Below are 17,515 nucleotides of genomic sequence, written 5' to 3' on the forward strand. Positions count from 1 at the left end.
TTACATCTCATTTTGACATCCCACATGCCAAAATTTGTTGTCACCTGGATTTTATGATAAAGTAAATGAATCAAAATAATTATCGACTTGTCTATGATCACAAGTTACAATTATGTCCATGTTCATAAACCTTCATTTATAATCTCAGCTTAGATAAATGTACACTTGCACTTTTTGGCCAATATGGTTCTAACAAAATATATCTAGTCACATATGCAATTATCTACATATGTGTCTACCCAAACTTTTGATATATGGTGGATTCATATAATTAGATAGCTAGATGATTGCTTTCAAAGTTTAAGGTCTCCTCATCAAAACTACCACTAGCTTACCTTCTTCCTAATCATAGAATTTAACATGCATTAAAGGATTTGAGTGGAACATCATATCCACCCCTTGTGCACAACCTAAGAAAGGACCCATAAAGGAGACATCCCAAAGTGTCACTAATGATCATGTGCATGTGAATGAGGTGCACCTTCTTGTTTTGGTCAGTTGTTTATGTGAAGAAAGGTGAGAGAATCAGGTAAAAAGTTATTGGATAGTGCGTTCAAAAGTTTTCTTCATCCTGAAACTACACAAAAAGCGAAAGGAACCTTAGACCCCTCATAGGTAGCCATGAGCTCTCGGAACAAGCAAAGGAGACTAATAGGTAACATGAACTCTCGAAGCACGCAAAAAACGAAGATTTGTGTTCCACTAGGAGATGATAACATGATATAAACAAATATTACAATCGTTTTAGTTTCCAATCACATACCATACAATCACCATTGTATAGAAAATTAGTTTGGTTTTTTCACATAGAAAGATTAGGTCTTTCAATTAGTTAAATTTTAGAAGCAAATCGTTAGTGCGCACAATTCTCAAACAAAAGGTAACATAACATCATGCTTACTTGAACAAACTTGGACCCCACAGCATTGAGACGATGTGAGGTTAGGATTTCAATAAGGTAACCTCGAAGAATCCATAAGCAATAATTTGAAGACGTATCTAAATGCTTCAAATTTTATATTTATAAAGACAATATATTGCCACTATGCTTTACCTTGATTTTTTAAAGCTATATATATATATTGTATAGCAAGTGATGCATATTGGTGCACAAATTGTCAAATCACCCTGCCCATACCCAATTTTTATCTAGGAAAGTATACACCCTTAGTAAACCTCTTCTTAATGACAAGACAAATTCAAAAACAATATGATTACTTCTTTTATCATCAACAATTAATGACCAACAATGTGTTAAGATAGGCATCAAACCTCGTCCTCAACAAATGAACACCTATGGCAAATCGTCCATAGTCCCCTAGCTCCCTTCATGAGTATTTTTTGTCACGATTTATGTCCTCTAATTCTACACTATCATTTCCCCTCCCTACATGCAATGAAATCCCCTAAATTCTAGGAATGCGTTTTTATGGTGATATAACCATTTATCAAAATCATAATCCATGGGTTAAATCTTTCGTTTTTACATTGTTGACAACCTTATTGTTTTTATTGAACCATATTGCTCATAGATAATTCAATTTAGGTATCTTCCAAGTATGGGGTTTGCTATGTTGTGCTAGATTGCATGTATATTGGATAGACATTTGATTGCTATTTTGGTATCTGGAAAATTGAGGAAAAATGAAAATGAGCCCCAACCTCCACCCCATGTCTAGAACACGTTTCATCCTTTCCAACCTTGCCCTTTTCGAGATCATTGCACATTAATTCCATGGATCTCCAGAAATTTGGAAGCTTGTCTCTTCCTACCATATTTGCTTCTTCAGCATTTGCTTTGAATAAAGGTGGAGACCAAGTAGACCGCCTATGGTAAAACATCATCTTGTCCTTAATGTACTTCAACATAGTGATGTACAACCTCTATTGAAATGAAAGAATGAATTGAGTAGCTTTACAAAGAATAAAGCTGCAAGATTTATTAAACCATGAATCTAAGTTGTAGATAATGGTAGCAATAAATTTTTGAAAATTAAATTGATATTGTTGAACTATACCAAGGCATGACTCTAAGCTATTAGGATAAACATACATACTATCTTGCACGTATATCGACAAATAAATGAGTAATTAACTAAACGAATAATATAGATGTATGTACAAAGCTATTAAGTTGTAGTTGCACATGGATTTCAGCGATAAACATTAAACTTATTGCCGTTCAATAACACAAAAGAACTATTAAATCATAGTGGAACATTAACATAATCGACAAAATAACCATCGACTATATAGTTCCCCACATGTATTAGAAAAGAAACCTATATGATTTAGAACAACCAACAACTTTGTGTTCTTTTCATGCTTGATCTTAATGGGTAGGCTTCCTACATAAGTGGGGGGTCTTCGGTGGTGGTGATTGTGTAATTGACCTACTCCTTTCTCTCAGTGTTTCCCTCTTAAAAGAAATGTACATCAATCAATAAGTGAGAAATTAAGTGCAAAACAAAAGGTGTGTAATGCTTAATCTTTCCCCTGCAATATGAATAAGGAGATCAATATATATCGATTTCAGGGAAACGAATTGTATATTTACTATCAACCGTACATTTCCCCAAACATACTGGAGTAGATACTTTTACAATTAAAAATAACCAACAACTTCGTGTTCTTTTGGATTACTTGATCTTAATGGGTAGGCTTCCCACATAAGTGGGGTCTCACGTGTCAACGTTGTAACTAACCCACTTCCTTCTCTTTGGCATATTATGGTTTAAGAAATTTATATAGATCAATAAGCAAGAAATTGTGTGCAAAATAAAATGTGATATAGTGTTTCCTATGGTTTGTGACATGGAGATCGATCTATAGAATTTAGGGAGACATGAGATCTATGCACTTGTTTATGGATGAAAAATTCTTGTATAATCATAACCAGAAACAATGTAATCTACTAAATTGGTTCATTGTTGTCAAGATGGGCAATGGGCATAAAACAATTACGCTATTTTTTTCCTTAATTAAATCAAACATTATTCTGGATAAAATTTGAGCAAAGTTCTTCACTCGGTGTTTTACACCACCTTTTAGTAGTAAGCCTCACAAATCAAGGACATGAGCTTAATGAAAGTAATGTTAGGAAATAGAAACAATTATGTTTACATTTATATTTTGTACCTGCTTCTCGTGAAGAGTAGAGACAATGATGACGAGAACGACAAGAAACTTGAAATCTCCATTGACCCATGAGCAAACGGACCACATAGCTAGTACTTCTAAAATACTAATGAATAAATTGATGAGCTTTTAATTTATAAAGAGTATGCATGTGGCAACTTCAACAAGCATTTGAATACTCACGGGCATCACCGGTTACCAAGAAACCTTACACCACTAGGCCATGGATGCTAAGATGATGCCATAAGCATGGGCAACTTCAGGTTTAATGGAGGTCATGAAAGTTGAGATACAAAAGGCTACGGATTTATATTGATGGTGATGGTGATGGTGAAGATGAGGATGATTATGAGATGGTGTGATAACAATGGTAATGGTGATGTTGTTGATGATCAATCTCTCAATCACCATGTGCCCCATGATATTCCCATTGAGCTCATGGCAATCTCTATTTGAAGTTCCAATTGTTAGTTTTGTCCCTCTTCTCTATATTCGGTCCACTTGGTTAGTTAGGGAAGTTTACTTTTAGTAGACCTCCAACCGCCCTTTGCTTCATTTCTTGGTTTTGAATCAACATCTTTGTAATTGCTTGCTCATTACTCTTTTCTTGTCTTGTTAGGTTACTCTCACACATAGTCCCAAAAATCCAATATGATTTAATAATTGGAACTTGGTACTATTCCAACGATTGAATCACGTGAAATGATCTTATTGGAATAGTGAAATGAGATCATTTAGAATGGGATGTTGAAACATTACAATGTATGAAATCTTATTTTTCCTAGTTTTAAGGCTTTACATAGAAAAGATGAGTAAAACAAAATAAAAAGGTAAAAAAGAGATGGGGAAAAGTATGTATATGTACATATATGCACACAGTACTCATAAATTTATACAAACGAGCATATAAACTTTAAGTCTACTTTTTTATGGAGAAGAAGATGGTTATAGTAGACAGGATTGTGGCCTTGCCTCAAATCAAATGTTCATAATACACCTGTAAGTACATATATACATATAGATTAACTTGAAAACCAACAAAAAATGGGGATAGGATAGAACTAGATGTCTCTTATATTTTATGGGATAAAAACATTAGAATTAAATGGCATAGGAATATCATGGAGAGTCTAGTATGTGTGCATCTAGAGACAATTATATTGATTTTCAAAAGGTGATACATGGATCAAAGGTGGATTGACAAAGTTTGTTGCAACATATAATGTCCATAGAGCATGTTATCTAACCCTATTGGAAAAGGTTGCATATGGTTGTAAACTTGCACGCAAGTTACCAAAAACATTGAAGAACTTGCCATTAAAATTTCTCCTATCATATGTAGCTTCAACCTATCTATTTCTCTTGTAATTTTATTCTCGCTCTGAAACTTGTTCTTGTAGTGATCGTATCTCTATAAAATACAGTGAAAGAACATGGAAGTTGTTGAGCTTGTATGTCTAATGAACAAGGATTTCCCTTATCTTTCTTTGATATTCAAGTGCATGTTTTGATTCACCTCATTGATGAGATTGAACTTGTTGGTGTAGTGAGCACCTGTTGGATGTTTTGGTAGAGAGATGCATGTGTGTATCGAAGTGCTTTGTTCGTCAAAGATCACGACAAGAAGGATCAATGGTGGAGGGAAGACTACATAAAGAATGTGTGTACTACTTCTCTGAGTAATTGTCGCATGTATCACACTGTTGTGGACCATGACAAAGCAGGCACAATGTTTGAGGAGATGATTGTGACAAAGGGACATTGTTTTAACTTTCACACGTGGATCAAGAGGATGTGTAAACTTTCATTCTAAGTAATACTAAATGCCCGACCCACTTTGTTAAAGAATTCAAATACAAATATTCAAGTGATACAACTAGAAGAAGAGGTACACATTTGCGAAAAACAACTTCACTCTTTGAAAGGGTATGAGATAGAGGTGGGCAAGCAAAAATAAACAACAAACCGATATTGAGAGATCAACTCCAGCTTAGCATTTGGATGTGACAAACGATCTATTGCGTTTTCATTAACATCTCCTTTGAATTGTATTTTGTAATGAACATAACCTTAACTTTGATATCTAAATCCTATTTATAGGTAATAACTTATACTCGTAACATGTGGGCAATGGACAACATTTACTTACATATATAAAAGGGAGATTATCCACAAATTACGCAAGATTCTTGTGTAGTAGCACCATATTAAAAACAATCACATGAAAAGCACTTAAGGTACCAATTTATTGAAGGTGAGCTCAAATACATATGGTTTATACGAGCTATCTATGAAGAGAGTGTCTTGAATCTTGATTTATGAAACAAGTAATAACACTTAACACTAAAGGCCTCCTTGATTATGGATTTTGTAATTGACATAACCTTAACTTTGATATCTAAGTCCTATTTATAGGCAATAAGTGATACTTGTAGCATGTGGCAATGGATAACATTTACTTACATACATAAAAGGGAGATTATCCAAAAATTACGCAAGATTCTTGTGTAGCAGCATCATATTAAAGACAATCACATGAAAAGCATTAAGGGTAAATTTTTTATTGAAGATGAGCTTAGATACACAGGGATTATACACGCTATTTATGAAGTGGGTATATGATATGAAACAAGTAATAACACTTAACATTAAATGCCTCCTTGATTGTGTTTTAAATTAGGTCAATCACCAATATATGGGTATTTTGTGGTATAGGTCACTATAAAAGTGTATTGGTTTCAAGTGGAGCAACAAGGCTTGCATGCTAGCATGCATTGTGAACCTTCATGTTTTTGGTCTATTGGCTCTACCAACCTTCTATTGGAAAGTAAGGAGCCCTTTGTTGGTATACCATATGAGAAAACCTTCTTCTACAAGAATCATAACACTTTAGAGGATTAATAGTGGATAATGGGCGGGCACATCAAAACATAGGGAATAAGGATGTTTGGCTCGAGTTTGATCACGTCAACCCCTAATATTGATGACGACACAAATGAGCATGCCATTACCTATGGTGGTCACACTAAATGACGAACACTGAGAATATAGTATGATGAGGATGAAGATGATGTAGTTCTCACTGTTAATGTATCCTAGATAGATGAATCAATGATTGACCTAGATAATATCGAGGACATAGAATTGTAACAAATTCCCATTGAAATTACAAAGTTGGAGCGACAAGAGTTTATAAGGAAAATGAAGACATCAACATTACTATCAACATATTCTTAAGAAGCACCGCATATACACTACACGAGGGTGACTACAATATAAGTTTAGAAAGGTAAATTGCATGGGTATAGGCTATAGCAAATACAAACATTTACATTATTACAATATTTGGATATCACATTACTAACATTGGGAGGGTATGACGGGGGAACTCTATGTGAAAGCAACAAGATATTGCTTTTAGGGGGGTTTGATTCCCCTAAGGTTCGTTTAAATATTAATTACTAAATGGTATATTGTTATTAAGAAACTAATTATATTTAAGTGTCTATAACTTAATTATACAATGATACAGAGCATGGATTGTATCACACAATCACATGTGCTGCAAGAGAATCAATACATCCCTTAAGACTATCTTCGTTGATTACTTGGTCTCGATCTCTCTTTGTAGACCCTCAATGACGAACTTCTTGCAGGTTTTGTCTTGATCTCTAAATTATTAAATGAGGACGTAGCAAATTTAGGCATACTTTATTGTAAGATTAATAACATATTACAATTATATAAACTTACGTCCAATGGGTCTCCATTCAAGGGAGATATGACTCAATAAAATCATTTAACTTCTTTTTGAACATCATCCCATCTCCTAAATTAATCATGTCAAGGTTATTATAAATATAACATAGGATTCAGAGAGAACTAACACATGTTTGTGTAGAAATTGATGGAGTCACATTTTTGGGTTTACCTCGCTCCATATAAGTGAATCCAAGTGGATGGTTTGAGATCATGCTAGAAGTTGGTTGGTTACGACTTCTGGTACATCCTATTCAAATAAAACAAGAAAATTTGTGAAATCAATAGTAATAGAAATAATACTAAAGTACGAAAATACAAACCTTTCACCACCCTTGTCCTCTCGAGTGTGTTTGGTGATATTGTTGAATCGAGCCCTTTTCCATTAAATATGCAAAACATTAGCAAATAATATTAAAATCCATCCAACCAAGTGTTGTGATAATTACATGAACCTACTTAAAGTTTGCAAATTTAGCTCATGACCGCAATATTGCATGTATAAATGACATTACAAGGATCTCGAGAAGTTATACTAACCACACCTACAAGTGTTGTTGGTTGATATGCGAATGTTGGTGTTTGTGTCGGTGTTGTCGTGGACGTTGACACTGAAAAAAGAAGTAAACTTATTTGCAATTAACCACATTTTCAAAGTTGTCGTACTTGAGAGTTTGTAGAAACTCCATCTCCTCTTTAGGTTCCTTCTCAAAAGCCCCAATGCTTTCATTCGATTTCTTGTTACGAACAGGAGTGTTGGAACGGTTGTTGGTAGATTGTTAGAAGGTATTTTCACATATGTATGTATGTATGTATGTATGAATGTATACATTATGTGGTTCCCGTGTGCATGACATCGGAACACATCTATAGATCGATGGAGTTCTTTCTCCCGTTGATATAGGATTTGGAACCACATATACCCTATTGGTTGTGAACTAGGTAGCAATGGTTGTTGATCGCTCTAGAGCTATTAGACCTTAACTAACCCTAGTGATTAGCGTTTACACCCGCTCTCTCTCTTAATAGAATTAAGTAGTAGAAAAATAAGATGAAGAGATAAATAATCTACTTCTTATTATCAAAAGAGGTTTAACACATATACAATAGCGATTAGGGTTTTGTTAATTAGCTCTTAACCCTAATTGTTAACCTCAAATAGAAGATTTAAGAGGGGGGAATGAGAGCTCTATTACATCAAGTGAAAGGAGAGACTGAAGAATTTAGAAGAGCAGCTACAAAAGTCACTAGTTAAATGGTGACTTCTATAGTTTTTTACAAAGGGGTTCAGAGGTCCTTTCACATCAAAGTGCTCATTGCCTAAAAGTTGTTTACTCTATCCCCCTTTCCGCAATATTGTTGAGCTTGATGTCCCTTGTTGGTGTTGCTGTCTTCACAACTTGTGTCTCGAGTGGTAGATATTTAACATGTATGTTGTCGTGGAGAAAACCGTCCCTAGAAGGAATTGGTGAATAGTGTGCGTGAACCGGCCCTTACATGCGGGCACATGTTTTGATGTATTGAACATAGTTAGGCGATGTGAATATCCTAGGTAGCGCGTATTCATTAGGTAGGGAATCAAGGGGTATCTCTGTCCGAAAGGACAAAGAATAAAAGTGATGTAATAGATTGTAACGTCCCTCTCTCCTTGGGCTATAAAAGGAGAGGAAAAGGGACTAAGTGGGGATCGCGTTCTGTCGAGGACGAAGTGCTGTCGGACCGGGACTGAGCTCTTCTCCTCTGTCTTTCTCTGTTGTTGCTCTCTGTAGGTTTTTGGGAGGCTGCCTCTGCTTCGTGGAAAGCCTGAGTGCTTCCGGCAGAGTCTCCATCTCACGTTTCTGTGTGTGCGTGTGAGTGTTAGAGCGTTGTCGCTCACCGGCTTGCCGGTTGTAACCCTAATATATATATTTGTCTTGTTTTTCGTTGTCGAATAAGTTGCGAGCTCTGTGTATTTGAGAGTGTTTGTGGCTCGGCCATTGTTTCCTGCGTCGCTCCTCCCTCTGTTTGGTTATTCCTCGATTCAAGGCCCTTGTGGTCCCGCCTTAGTCTCTCCCGCGCAAGCGGAACAACACGACATTATTTGGTGAACCCAATGTGAAACAAGGCGGCAGAGGAATCGAAGATGAGGGGATCAGAGCTCGCCGAAGCCATGGTGGCAACAATCAATCGGATAGTAAGTGCTCGCGAGGGCACGAGCACCCTCGATAGGGCCATTGAAGCAATTGTCGGCACAATAGGCCAGTTCGATGGGAAGGACGCCACGAGTTATTTGGTGGCCTACCGAGCCGAAATGGTGATGAGGGACATCCCAGAGGAAAGGCATCTGGCTGGGTTCCCTCGGGTGGCGACACCGGGCATCCACACAAAGGTGCTCGAGGTGCAGGCTGGATGCTGAACCTGGGGAGAATTCGAAGCGCGGCTCCTCGAATGGTACGAGCTTGATGACATGCTTCAATTATCGAAGCGGGACTTCATGGATTGGATGGAGACCCCCGAAAAGGGGAGGAATTCGTCCGCGCTTCTCCGGGAGTTTGAAGAACGCTTCACGCGTCTTTCAGCACTAGACAGGACCGTATTGGACACGAGCCATGTCCTTTTATTCGTCAAAGCTGTGGATGCGTGGGATCGGGAGCAAGTGGGTCTCCTGCTGGAGACAGACGATGGGCTAACGGTCGACTGGGTTGTGGTAAAAGGGGTTTGCGGGCATTTTGACAAAAGGCGTGAGTGGGCCGACAAGGGCTCATCGGGGGCAGGAGCGGATGCGGCAAGAAAGCTCGAGGGACCCTCGCCGGTGCGAAGGGAGGAAACCTGGGATTGGCTTGATACAGGCTCGACTTCGACCAACGTGGTCAAGGGGCCGTCCGGGGGAGCGGCTCTGGAAGAGCTGACGTAGATGGTACAAGACCTCAAGATTGCACATGCAAGGAGGGATGGCTGGGAGCAGCCTCGCGACCGAAGGCCTCCGGGTGGGCATCAATGCTTGTGGTGTGACGCGGTCGGTCACGTCCGGAAGGACCGCGTGGACTTTGCAGAAGTGATAAGGGCTAACGTGGTGTACCTGTGGAATGGGCAAGTGCACGCTAGCAAAACCCGGAGAGCCCTAAAGCTGAATATCGGATGAGGAGGAATGAAAAGGTTGATGGAAGAAGCGGCGACGCGCCATGCAGAGACCATCCACTACTTGGCGTCGTCAGGGATCCGGGTTGGAAGCGACGAAGGCTGGAAGACGAAGGACTCCGGGTTCTGGCCGTTTGTGCTAGAAGGCCTCGCTGGTGTGCGATTGAGGAAGGAGGAAGCAGACCGCGCGGAAAGACGGGTTCGGGAGGTCACCGGGTGGAGCGATCCGGTCGAGGAAAAGACTGGCTTCGTGGAAGTCGCGTGCCAAAACTACGAGGTTCTGGTAGAAGACAAGCGTGTGGGGAGGGCCGGAGGGGCTGGACCCTCGCAGTGGTATGAGACCCGGTTCGGGCCAAAGAGGAATGAAGCCGGCAATTCCGGCATGGTAGACAAAGCAAGGCCGACCGGTTACCGTCTGGGCACCAAAATAGAAAGGATGACGGACCTGCGGAAGGTCCTCGAGGAGTGGATTCTCGACAGCAAGGTGGAGTTGTCGCTGAGGGAGGTGCTTGGGATTGCCAAGAAGGAGTTCCACGATTCCATCGTGGACCTGGTGAAGCGTAAACGGCTCTCGACGGAGCCGGAGCCGGAGAAGCCGGTGGAGGTGCGAACGACGCACCAAGAAGACATGGCCTTGGAAGACGAGTTGGCGAAAAGCCACTATTCGAAGCTGTATTGGGCAAGAGCCACTACGGAGACCCCGGTTCGGATAAGAGACGTCCAGGAGCCGGTGGTGGCGTTGGTAGACCACGGTTCGGAGATCAACCAGATGGACGTCTACAAGAAGGGCAAGTGGCCGATCAACACCACCGGCAAGTGTAATCAATCACCGACAAGTCGCGTTGTCGTAAGTTGCTCAGCTCCTGTCGGAGTTGAAGCTTCCTGGCTGTGGTGCTTGCGGCGAAAATCTTCTTTAGATTTCCCCAAGCATCCTTTGGCGTTTTTGCATCCTGAATATAGCTCAAAAGCTGTTCGCCCACACAAGACGCGAATTAGTACAGTACTCTGCTTGCAAACTGTTCCCACACTGGGAAATCTCTGTGTGTTGATTCGGGTGCTGTGTCATTTGCTCCGTCGACATAGCTCCAGTAACTGTGCCCGAGCGGGTACTGGTGCATCTTGTAGGACCAAGATGCATAATTGTTTCTGTCGAGCTTCTCAGTAGGAAGCGAGCTAGCCATGCCTCTATCCATTTTGTTTTTCCTGTTCTTCTTGGTTGGTTTTCTTTTCAAGCTATGTCAGCTACAGAGGTTCTCAACCCTCGCACTCTGATACCATGTAAAAGAATAGCGTGCGTATGCAGTGGAAAACCGAAAACAGAAACACAGGTTTAATGGAGAGCTTAGAACATACATAATACGTAGGAGAGACAGAGAGAGGGAGCACACAGAAACTCAATTCAAAATATTACTCAGTCTGTACATCGTATGTGTTCAGTGAACACTTTTATACAAGTCCATACGGATTGACAGAAGTACAATGTACTTCAATGCTCACACGAGCGTCTGACACTAACTATGAGATATTAACTCCCTAGTAGACTAGCTGCTACTTGGCGTCCGGTTACTGCTTGATCCAGCTAACCGGCTCACCAGCTCACCGGCTCACCGATCCGGCTCATCCTTTCGAATGCCGATCCGGATCCGGTTGAGCTTGCCGCTCAACAGATTCTTTAAGAAGTTCTGAGATGAAGTGATGTCGTGCTCGGATATGCTTGTTTTGCTCTGTGATCTTTGGGTCCTTAGTGATTTTGATGCAAGATTGATTGTCACACCATAACTTGAATTCAGAGATTTTGAGGATGGCTAGTTCATCAATGATGGAATTCAACCATAATCCTTCCTTGGTAGTGAGAGTAGCTGCTATGTATTCTGCTTTAGTGGAAGAGAGGGCGACGATAGCCTATTTCTTTGTTCGCCATGAAATGGCACCACCTGCAAATAGGAATACATAGCCAGAGGTGGATCAAGAGGTATCCATGCCCCCCCCCCCCCCCAAATCTGCATCCGTCCAACCATGTAGTGGTGTAGATAGCCAAGCTTGGATATTTGAATGTTGGGCTTTAGAGTATGATGTGTAAGTAAGTGTCATATCCCTTGTGTACTTTAGATACCCTAATACTCTTTTAAGTGCTTTCCAATGGTTAACTCTTGGATTCTCCATGAATCTCGATAGATATCCAATGGCAAAAGATAAGTCAGTTCGAGTGAAGCTGACGAGGTATCGAATGCTCCCCAACACTTGGCGATATGGGATATTCTTCATAAAGTAAGTTTCTTCACTTGTATGCGGTGAATCTTCAGATGATAATTTGCATGGTACTATGAGGGGAGTGGAGATTGGAGAACACTCAAACATATCAAACTTGGTTAGTATATTATCAACAAAGTTTTCTTGTGATAGGGAGAGTGTACCTAGAGTTCAATTCCATTTTACATGAATCCCAAGAAAATGTTCTAGTGGCCCAAGATGTCTGATAGGGAATTGTTGTCGTAACTCTACAATAAATTCCATCACCAAGTCTTCCAATGTCCCAACAAGAGTAAGAATTCTGTTTTTGTTTTCCTTATATATAGATTAGGTTCCGACTGAAGTTGTTGAAATTTGATTGATAAGAGGAACCTATGAAACTTGGCATACCATTGTCTAGGGGATTGTTTTAGGCCATATAGAGGTTTGTTAAGTTTACACACATAATTAGGGTCTATATTATTATCTAACATTTGGGGTTGTTCCATATATATATCTTCTTCTAAATCACCATGTAAAAACGTCGTTTCAACATCAACATGGTGAAGTTCAAGATTTAAATATGCCGTAATGGCAAGAATCAATTAGAGTGTTGTGATTTTTAGAGTGGGTGAAAAAGTTTCATGGTAGTTCACACCTGGTATTTGTGAGAATCCTTGAGCTACTAATCTCGCTTTGAACCTCACAGGAGTACCGAGGGCATCATATTTCTTCGTAAAAAGCCACTCCGCGGTACTAATGTCCATGTGATTCTTTTGGAGTGCTGAGAATTTAGATTTAATAGCTGCAACCCAATGTTCTTTTTCTTTACTTTTTAATGCTTGCTTGAAGGTGTGAATTGGGGCCGTGTCATAGTTGTCTCCTTCGATGATGGCTGAAAAGATGGATATGTCGGACTCCATCTCTGTTACGAAGTGACATGTCGACTTTTCAAGCACCTCGTCCTTAGTTGCATCATAGATATCACGAAGTAACCTTACCTTAGTCTTTTTAGCCCTAATTTCTTTGTCTTTTAAGGTTGTTTTGGAGAGGTTGCAGGTTTTTAGGCGGTCGAGATCCATATTCTCAGATATGGAGCTTTGTTTTCTTGCAATCGTGGAGGATGCACAGGGTTGCATGCGGTTGCCGCTTGTATGCTCAGGTTTGAGGCTTCGAGTAATAGATTGGGCAACGGACTGATCATTGATTTCGAGGCTTCGGTCATACACTTGTTCACCTTTAGGGCTCTGAGCATCAGATCGGCCAATAAATTGACTACCAGTTTTGAGATTACGAGGATACGCTGAGGAGGTGTAGGGTTGTAGGTGACTTGAACTTGTATGTTCAGATTCACGATTTCGACATCCGGATGTTGAGGAAGAGGTGTTGGGTTGTTGGTGGCACACAAGCACATCCTCGGGCTCAAAACTTCGAGTGACTAATTTGATGGCCATGGGCTTGGTGGCAGTCTTGGTAGTGGAGGTTACCAACCCCTCATCTTGAATGGTTAAGGTCTGAGAATGAGGTAATTGATTGAGTTTCTTACCTTTGTTTTCTGTTGCATTAGTTGTTGGTACACCATGATTGTTGTGTTGATGGTGTTCGTCCCATAGTTTTGTTGTTGCCCGTCATTTGGATTTGTTTGGTGTCGATCCATATGTCATAATCTTCGTAGAATTTGACTCTTTGTGTGTTTTCCTTTATAATTATATTGTAGAGGCTCGAATTTGTGTATGTAAGATGCACTAGATTGTGTTGATAGTAGCGGGTTTGTAGAAGGGGATGTTGTAATTTGATTGTCACTAGTTGTCATGTGTTCATTTGGTGAGTTTTCTGATGTTGTCCTATCATGTTCAGATTCCGTTGCTACTACTTGAGGGAGTCTTAACTTTGTGATTTCCTTGGTAAGGTGTCCACTCCCGGGTTCTTTCATTACATACGATGATCTAGAAAATAGACTTTTCTCATCAAACTCCACAAATAGACTAAAAATTATTTTACCTGTATCCGAAAGGTAAATTTTGTATGCTTTTACTCCTGGACCATATGGCTCCCCATATCCAATAAGTTTTCCTTTGATGCATCGATCCTCAAGTTTTGTCCTCTTGGCAGGTTGTATGTATGCAAATGCGGTCGCTCCAAATACTTGAAGATGTGATATTGTAGGTGGGTACCCATACCACATGGTGTATGGCTCTTGTCCTTCTATACCTTGGTGAGGAGTTCTATTTTGTAGGTAACACGTTGTGGCTGCTGCTTCTTCCTAGAATCTTGAGGCCATTCCACTCGTCTTCATCATACTCCTAGCTGCATTTAATAAGGTGCGATTCTTTCTATTGGCTATCCCATTTTGTTGAGGTGTGTAGACAATTGACTTTTGATGAAATATACCATTTTTTTCGTTAAAGGCCTCCCACTCTTGTGAAACAAACTCCCCACCATTGTCACTTCTTATTACTTTCACTTTAAGTTGTGTTTGATTTTCAACAAAGCTCTTATATGCACAAAATGCTTTGAGTGCATTTCCCTTTTGTTTAAGAGAGTGAGTTGGGAGTTATCGGTCCACATACATCCAGGTGAACAAGTTGAAGTATTTCCTTTGTCTTTGAGCTACTTAGTGGGAATGATTTTTGAGCCATTTTCCCGTACATGTATTCTTCACAAATATCAATAGATTTAAAAATTGTGGAAGGTAAACCTCTTACCAAGTTCTGATTTTGACACAACGTGAGTGTTGGTGTATGTAGATGACCGAACCGATAGTGCCATAGATATATGGGACACACATTGTCATGAATAGTACTAAGCAGAGATGGAATTAGTACTAAAGAAGAGCAGTACTATTAGTACTAAGAGGACGGGACTACGTAAGACTCCCGAGAGAGAGAGAGAGAGAGAAGCGAAAAGAGAGATAGCGAGGATGAGAGAGAGAGAGAGATGATGATAACAACCAATATATTATGTGAAGGATAAGTACAAAATGGCTAAGAGGCTTAAGACTGGCATTGAACCAATTTGGTTCAAAACAATGCCTTGTGCCTCCTTTTATAGTGTTTTTAGGAATAATCCTGAAGCTTCTAGAATGTTCTAGAGAGATCTGGAATATACATCAATTTTCTATGATAAAGCATAAATGAAAATAATATCCTACAAATTACAATTCATAGTCTAATGGTAAGAGCTCGACCCATGTAGCATAAGGTCATGGGTTCGAGTCTTGCCATATCATGACACTATCTCCCCCTTAAAGACGACGAGTGGAACGAGTCGGCGCTAATTGCGGGCCGGGTTTGTCCGGATACTTTGGTTGGAAATCAGCAAGAAGATCCTGTGCATTGGCAACATGCTCGACGGGTTCCCAAGTACGTTCGCTCGGACTATAACCGAGCCAATCGACCAAGTAATAAAGTTTGTTGCGAACAAGTTTGGAATCAAGGATGGCAACAACTTCATACTCCGGGCCGGCGTCCAACTCCAGTGGGGGCGGCGGTGGTGTCACACGATCGGGAATGGTGTTTGCTTTATAAGGTTCAAGAAGAGAACAATGGAAAACCGGATGTATTTGAAGCTGCGGAGGGAGATCAAGGCGGAATGTGACATCATTAATCTTACCCATAATACGGAAGGGACCGAGTCGTCGATAATCCAACTTGTCGCACGGTCGAGTAGTCTTGATGTGACGACGTAAGAGCCATACTCGATCTCCGATGGAAAAAGAGGAGGGAATCCGATGACGATCCGCATAAGTATTCTGTGTGTGTTGAGCATGACGAAGGTGAGTAGAGAGATCCATCTGGATCTTGCGTAGCCTCTCCAAATGATCCTCGGCAATCGACCAAGTAATAAAGTTTGTTGCGAACAAGTTTGGAATCAAGGATGGCAACAACTTCATACTCCGGGCCGGCGTCCAACTCCAGTGGGGGCGGCGGTGGTGTCACACGATCGGGAATGGTGTTTGCTTTATAAGGTTCAAGAAGAGAACAATGGAAAACCGGATGTATTTGAAGCTGCGGAGGGAGATCAAGGCGGAATGTGACATCATTAATCTTACCCATAATACGGAAGGGACCGAGTCGTCGATAATCCAACTTGTCGCACGGTCGAGTAGTCTTGATGTGACGACGTAAGAGTCATACTCGATCTCCGATGGAAAAAGAGGAGGGAATCCGATGACGATCCGCATAAGTATTCTGTGTGTGTTGAGCATGACGAAGGTGAGTAGAGAGATCCATCTGGATCTTGCGTAGCCTCTCCAAATGATCCTCGGCACGAGGGTTGGTAGGTAGCTCTGGGGTATCGATCACCGACCAGCGAGGATGGAAACCGGTATAAGCGAAAAATGGGGAGACCCGAGTCGAGGAGTGAATAGCATTATTATACGCAAACTCTGCAAAGTGGAGAATCTCGGCCCAATCGTCCTGTTGATAACTTAGGAAACACCGACGATATTGCTCCAGCGTTTGGTTTGTTCGTTCTGCCTGCCCGTCGGTCTGAGGATGGTAGCCGGAGGAGAGGTTGCAGGAGACCTTGAGCATCTTGAAGAGATGCTGCCAAAATTTGGAGACAAATTGCGGTCCTCGGTCACTGATAATACTGTCTGGGAGGCCATGATGCCGAAATACCTCACGCATAACAAGAGAGACGGTTTCCTCGCTAGTGATGGCTTTAGTACACGACACAAAATGTGCCATCTTCATATATCGATCGACGACAGTTAGGATAGCATCGAACCCCTTCGAGACCGGCAGATCTGTGATAAAATCGAGACAAATAGACTGCCACGACTTACTTGGAATCGGTAAGGGTTCCAACAAGCCATATGGATGGTGTCGTGGCATCTTTGCTCGGCAGCAAGCATCACAGGTCCGAACGTAGTCGTCGACAAAACGACGCATGTGGGGCCACCAAAAAGATCGTTGCACTAGCTCCAACGTCTTAGTACGACCGAAATGTCCCGCCGTATGAGTGTCGTGACAATGCTGGACGTTTCGAAGGCGACAGGAGCAATCAACGACATATACGCGCTTTTTAAAGAATAACAAACCATCATGATATTCGAATTGTCGGTAGTCAATACCTGGTTGTTGAGACCGAGAACAGGATGCCCGAGAAGTATCAATGTGCGCCAGGATGTCTTGAGCAAAACTATCCGTCTTCAAGGTTGCATGTATGTCATTGGTAATCCGTGAATCCATCGGGGTGTGAAAAATCCGCGTCGTGTGCAATCGTGTTGGTCCCAAGATTACTTGCTTTTGATTATCAAATGTTGCGT

At 40.8% G+C, this 17,515-nt stretch overlaps 2 long non-coding RNA genes across 2 annotated transcripts; one reads left to right on the plus strand and one right to left on the minus strand.

The window, feature by feature from the left end:
- Positions 1 to 1,198: 1,198 nt before the first annotated feature.
- Positions 1,199 to 3,635, minus strand: LOC147856439 (uncharacterized). The gene is made up of 2 exons (XR_015530685.1): positions 3,139 to 3,635; positions 1,199 to 1,882 (listed from the first exon to the last, which is right to left on the minus strand). It is a non-coding gene; the product is annotated as an uncharacterized LOC147856439 (long non-coding RNA).
- Positions 3,636 to 11,700: 8,065 nt separating this feature from the next.
- Positions 11,701 to 13,673, plus strand: LOC147856440 (uncharacterized). Its single transcript, XR_015530683.1, has 3 exons — positions 11,701 to 12,094; positions 12,190 to 12,382; positions 13,096 to 13,673. It is a non-coding gene; the product is annotated as an uncharacterized LOC147856440 (long non-coding RNA).
- The last annotated feature ends 3,842 nt before the right edge of the window (positions 13,674 to 17,515 follow it).

The sequence above is a fragment of the Azolla caroliniana genome, unplaced genomic scaffold (genome assembly GCF_043228905.1).
Source record: "Azolla caroliniana isolate FFs.n. ecotype wild unplaced genomic scaffold, voAzoCaro1.0.p SCAF_13, whole genome shotgun sequence".
Classification (NCBI taxonomy): Eukaryota; Viridiplantae; Streptophyta; class Polypodiopsida; order Salviniales; family Salviniaceae; genus Azolla; species Azolla caroliniana.